Source organism: Bactrocera latifrons, unplaced genomic scaffold (assembly GCF_001853355.1).
Source record: "Bactrocera latifrons isolate USDA-ARS-PBARC rearing strain unplaced genomic scaffold, ASM185335v1 scaffold_81, whole genome shotgun sequence".
NCBI lineage: Eukaryota > Metazoa > Arthropoda > Insecta > Diptera > Tephritidae > Bactrocera > Bactrocera latifrons.
Window position 1 is genome coordinate 71,179 of NW_017537501.1, and position 6,227 is coordinate 77,405.

Here is a 6,227-nt window from a genome sequence, read left to right on the forward strand (position 1 = left end):
CATATTATATAATTTTTTGTTTAATTATTTAACTCCTTTGAAATCGCGCTAACGGTAATTCCTAAAGCACCTTTCTCAGCATCAAATGCACTACTGAACGGTACCAAACATTTTTCGCCGTTATGCAYGGATCTTGTCAATTCAAGTTTTACCGGCAAAATGATGCACAAATGCAATTAAGTTATATGTGAGTGAGCAAGTGTGTGTGACATAAAAATAGTAAGAAAAAATCTAAACTCATAAATCAAATTCAAAATGCCTCCAAGTGTCGCACAACTATCATATGTATGTATGTTTGAAAATAGATTTGCCAACAGCCGCCAGCCGCTTCTTCAACGGGCCACCCACGCGATATCCGATAGCAAGCGGCATTTTCGCACAACTCAGATTTAAAAAAAAATAATTTTGCAGCTGCACTACTTTGCGTAAATTTATTTATTATTAGAGTGGTAAAAATAATGCAAAATTGTTTTTGAACAAAAAACCATGACAAAAAATTAAAAAAAAAAAATCATAAAAAAATTTGTATTATAATACAAATTACCATTTAATACTTTTTGCCTTTTCAATATTGCCCCAGCGCGTTTTATATTTTTGTATATTTTTATTTATTATTATTATTTTTTTTTTTCATTTTTACACTCAAAACTATTTAATTACATTTCTAGTATTTGCTGTCTTCACGTTGTTGAGATCAATTGCACAGTCAATGCTTTGCACTATCTTTGCTTTTATGCCTTCTAGTATTTCCAAAAAAAAAAAAAAAAAATTATTTTTGTGCTTCGTATGAAACGCGTTCTGCCGTCGCGTTCTACGGTCGTTATGTCTCGAAATATCTGCGTTAACTGAAATCTCTTTGCAGCCGCACAGTTTGCCGTTGCTSCGAACCTTGCGAGGAAGAAGCTACGGTACAACGCTCGCAATGCGGAACCGATAACTAGGCAAGTACAAGTACTATTTGCAAACACATACACACACACACATACTCAATTATTGCTAGGCGTGAGCAAAAGTTGACAACACCCGTCCCCCCAAAAGCTACTGCGAGGGCTGGCGTGAGTTACTGTTTGATATTTGGCGCACTCTCGCTAAATTTGCGCCCAACTGCGAGWGGCGTGAACTCAATGCAGGCGAGTGGTGAGCAATACTAGCGCTGCTCACCTAGCAGCTTTCTCAATTAAGTGAGATCGCTCCACTTTTGGAGCACAGTTCTCAGTTGCTCTTCATGCCGCTCATAGAGTGGGATTATGTGTGTGCTTTTTTTATTTAACTCTTTTTGTTGTTTTTGCAAATGTCTAATTTGTTTTCAAAATTTGTATTGTTTATTGTTGTACTATATGTTTTTTACGCTTTTGTTAGTTTTTCAAATGCCGGAACAGAAGCTGGCAAGTGCACGGCGAAGCTTTACTCAGCGGCTGGCTACACTTGGCTGCCTGAAGGTTTCACATACAAACATACGAACATTTTGAAAGAAAATTAAGTTCTATAATGCCAGCGGTTAGCGAAAAATCTGAGCAATTCATTTAGTTTTCATTTTTACTTTAATTTGTATTTGTTTTTGCTTTTATTCATGCCGTTGGTCGTCTTTAGCGGTGGAGCTGACGCGGCCAACAGCGTGTGGTGGACTTTTATTATTATTTGTTGTAATTTCTAGTTGTCGCTTGACGTAGTTTGACATACATATTTATATGCAAATACATTTGTATGTATATAGCTATGTATTCTAAGTTGAAACGGCTGCGCTGTTGGGCAGCTGTTTTTAGTGGGCAGCGCATCTAATTTCGTGTGCGAGAATCATACGAATAAGGCTGGCAAATATTTGTCTCCAACTCGTGAATATGAATGTATGTATGTATGTATGTGCTGGGATAACTATTGGCATATTCTCAGGTACAATTTGAACACACTTTTTTGTGTATGAAAATATTTTACAAATTGGTCTGAGTTTGATATTTTGAAAAATCGCCCGAGAGGCAAGTGCTTCTTAGACAAGTTGACGCATATACTTATAAAATATATATGGTACTTAAAAAATTACTGAAGGTTACATAAATTTTATGGGGCATGAATTTTTGTTACCAATAATTTTTGGTGATTTACGATTTGTCTGTGCTTGGCCCACTTTTTAGCATGCGGTATAAATAATGGGTATTAGCCCTTTTAATATAATATTTTTATCTTGAACAGGGTTCCTCAGTTTTTGAGATATTAAATAGAAATTTTCCACCCCTCGTTTTCTCTTCAAGTAGCAACTTATATGCCGGAACTGTCGATAGCGGACCCATATGAGACATAGCTGTCATATAAACTGCTCGATCTATGTCAAGTCCATGTATGGAAAACTTTTTATTTGACAAGATATCATCATGAAAATCGTTATAGATTATTGCCTCGGTTATAATGCTTGAATGTTCTACAAAAAAATACGGAATGTGGATGTGAAAAGACTAAAAGAAGGTTTCAAGAACGGATCATACTCTTGTAGAACCCCCAGAAGTGATCTAGGGACTGACGACCAAAGCCTACTGAAATTATGAAGGTTACACTTTTCCAGCCTGCAGTAAAAACATAACACCAGGAGATGGTAAACGCGGTTACCCAATCGATGACGATGGAGCGAACTTTCTACTGCTCGACCATGAAAAAGGTCGAATAGCAATTCCTGAAAAACAACAAAGGGAAGGGGTCGATGGATTGCCGGCTGAGATATTCAAACACGCCGGCGAAGAACTGATAGAGAGCACACATCTGGTTCTTTGTCGAATATAGTCGGAAGAAAACCTCCCCGCTTAATAAACAAAAAACCCCACAATCTGCGTCAACATCGCATGTAAGGCTCTTTCAAGCGTATTGTTTGAAAGGATAAAACACACCGTTAACAAACTGATTGGACTTATTAGTGTGGCGATTTTTCTGGAAAATCAATAACTGACTAAATATTGACCCTGCACCAAATTTTGGAAAAGATGGAAAGTGAAAAGAGAATTGACACACATCACCTCTTCGTCGATTTCAAAACTACTTTGGACCGCGAAAAGGCGCTGCTTTTATGGCGCTTTGCTTGAATGGATTCTCCGCAAAACTAATAAAGCTGTGTAAACTGACGTGAAACAATACGAAAAGCTAAGTCAGGATTGGAAAAGACCTCTTAGAGTCGTTCGATACCAAACGAGGTTTTAGACAAGGCGACTCCGTTTCGTGGGACCTCTCCTGCTATAATTAATTATTCGAGCTGCAGATCTGAATAGAGAGGGTGTACAGCTTTCGAGCTGCAGATCTGAATAGAGAAGGTGTACAGCCTTCGCAATTTGATATAACAGTTAAAAAACAGAAAACTCTTTTGCAAAAATTATTTTCAAAATACTTTAAACTCTAGAAAGCACAATGGTTCATGTGTAAACACCCTGTTTTGGTCTATTTGTGGCAACTACATCATCAACATTGTAATTTCTCTGCTTTAATGGCACTTTCTAGCCTTGTGACAAATTGATTTAAAAATACGTTTAATACCAAATACCACACGTAAGCGGGTTGGTGCGTATAATGTCGTGCCTCAAAACACTTTCCGAAATTTGTAGAAATTTTTCAGCGATCACTTTGCGGTATTTCCCACAGTATTGAACTGCCAAGCCATGACACACAGTTGTTGCTGCTAATTCATTTAAATTATTGTCATGATTTTGGCGGCTTTCCCGCCACGCAACGCGCACTGCCTGCCTGCCGTCATCAAAACAAAAGCAAGGCGGCCGATCTTGGCACCTTCGCCTTCGAAGTGGCCCACCGGTGGCAGCTATTTGACAACTGCTTGCATTTAATGTGCTTTTATTTATTTTTATTATCTGCGTCATTTTTATTTAATTGCTTTAAGTAAAGCAATTATATGGTTGTTGTTGCTAGCAATTTGCAAGCGTGTTTACCTTATTTTTAATGTACACACTTGCATACAAAGTTTATTTGCTTCGAGATTAAGGCATATAAAATGGGTCGCTGTGGACTTGGACCGCATTTTTATGCACATATTTACACATATACAGATTTACATACATATATATGTACATAAGTAAAGTGTAATTATTTATATGCCAGGTTAAGCACAAAAGTCAAGTAAATTGACTTTGTACGATAAATATCTACTACGCATAGTACCTTTATGGCATTGAGCACCGTTGAGTGAGGTATAAATTTATTACCAACAAAAATTCTTGATTTCGTACTCGAGATGTATTTTTATACAAATGAAAGATGATTCTTTGTTGATTGTTTCAAAAATTTACACTCAAAAGCAAGAACAAAGTTATTGAGTCAAGTTCAATACAAGGAAGCATGTGGCACACATAATTTAAGTGGGATGAGCGCTTGCTTTTCTGTATCTATTGGATTATACTAAGTCTATGGTATACGATATACCTTGTTCCAAGAATCTGATATATAGATAATAATTGAAGTTTGCAGCGCGATCAGAGGTCTACGCAAGGGAGAATATGTGAACTATTCGCTCTAGTGAAAGCGGTAGAGAAGTTTGAGTAGGTTTACGAAACAAAAACATGAAGATGTCTATGGGGTTTGGATCAATCGAAAACATGACAATGTCTATGGGCACTGGATAGACCAATAGATTATTTTTTATACCTTAGTTTATATTTCCATTTATGAAGTGGAAACATTGGTCTTGTCTGGGTTTTTAATATTTGAAAGTGGTTTCTTTTACAATAATTAAATATTTTCGAAGGATTTTATAAAATTTTTCACAAGTTTCGAGCCTAATATTATCGGCGGAGGAAACAAAATGGCCATTTGGTCGTCGAGAGGTCGACTTTTTCTAGAAGGAAGCTTTCAGCGTGGAGTTTGTGGTTCTTATAAAATGGAAAAAATCCGTGTTTTGTGCTTTTTTGAAAATTTTTTTTGCTTTTTTTGTGATTTATAAATAAAAAAATACTGTGCATTTAAAGACATTAAACGACTGCGGTTAATTTTGAAAATTTTTGGATTTCCTAACCTTTAAGAGAACCTCCGAAAAAAGGTGTCTAATGCTGAGCAGGATTTTTCTACTTCAAATTATTTCACATTCAAAAACAAAAAAAATATTATTGCTATAGATTAATGCAGATAAGGATCGAAAAAATACTAGTCAAAAGTTTGATTTTTGACGAAATGGCAGATTATCGAAAATATTTGTTTTTAGAGATAAAATTTACGCTCACATAGTAAGTGTTTTCTGAGCAAATTTCCGTATATTTTTTAATACCAACAGAAAAAAGAGAGCAATTATAAGATATACCCAAATTTAAAAACAAAAAATCGGAAATTTTAACTCGAGATTTTTTGACTGAAAAGTAGGATCTTTTGCGACATTAGGTCAATATATCTGAGATCAAATTGAAAGCTGAATTTTTAATTTATACTTTAAGTGTTTTTCGAATTGGAATTTTTTTTTCTGTAGGTTGGTGTATTGTTAGTGACATCTATGCTAAATTTCACGTCAAATATGTATTAGTATTTGAGAAATGCGTCGCTTTGTGAGGCTTTAAAAGTGAATTCTTCGATTTTTACTTAGCCTGAATTTATTGAACAAAGAAATGCGATAATGCACCATCTCATACTGCATTGGTTATTAGTGATCATTTTGCCACACTTTCAACTAATATCATGCGGCAACCACCGCATTCGTCTGTTTTACCTTTGTGTAACTTCTGACTATTCACCAAACTCAAAAGACCACTCCGAGGACACCGTTTTGACTCAATTGAGGATATAAAAGCTGAATCGAAGAAGGCTTTGATGGCCATCACAACGCAGTATTTTTCCGAGGAACATGCGTCGGCATAAGTGTATTGTAGCGGGAGGGGATTACTTTGAAGTAGATGAAATGGACAAAATTCACCTTTCAATTTGATCACAGTGGTAAGTAGAAAAATTAAATATTGTAAATTGAAAAAAATTTTGGTTTGAGAGTTTTTTATTGAAAATTAAAGAGAATAAAATAAATATTTTAAAGTAAACAATACAGCATTTGGGATGTGACGAGCTAAGTTTACAGCAAATTTCGTGAAAGACGACCTTTTTTGTACCAAGCCCCAAAAAATTGGTTTCGTAAATTCTTCATTTCAATTTTGAGGTTATGTGAGAAGTCAGTTTATTTTTTTATTTTACTCGTAGTTTTGTCGGAAATTGCTTTTGACCCTTGGCCTTGACTTTAAGTTACAATTTTTTTTATATATTTACAATTT

The 6,227-nt window shown here is 35.4% G+C and overlaps 2 protein-coding genes across 26 annotated transcripts in view; both read right to left on the reverse strand.

Annotated features, from left to right (window-relative positions):
* The window catches only part of LOC108976893, a 6,898-nt gene extending 5,979 nt beyond the window's left edge, over window positions 1–919 (reverse strand). The window contains exon 1 of the mRNA XM_018946315.1: window positions 661–919. The gene's annotated coding sequence lies outside the window, so the exon portion shown is untranslated. The remainder of the gene's footprint in view (window positions 1–660) is intronic.
* LOC108976888 (supervillin) overlaps window positions 1–6,227 on the reverse strand; it is a 423,491-nt gene that overhangs the window by 27,658 nt on the left and 389,606 nt on the right. The gene's annotated exons all lie outside the window — the stretch shown is intronic.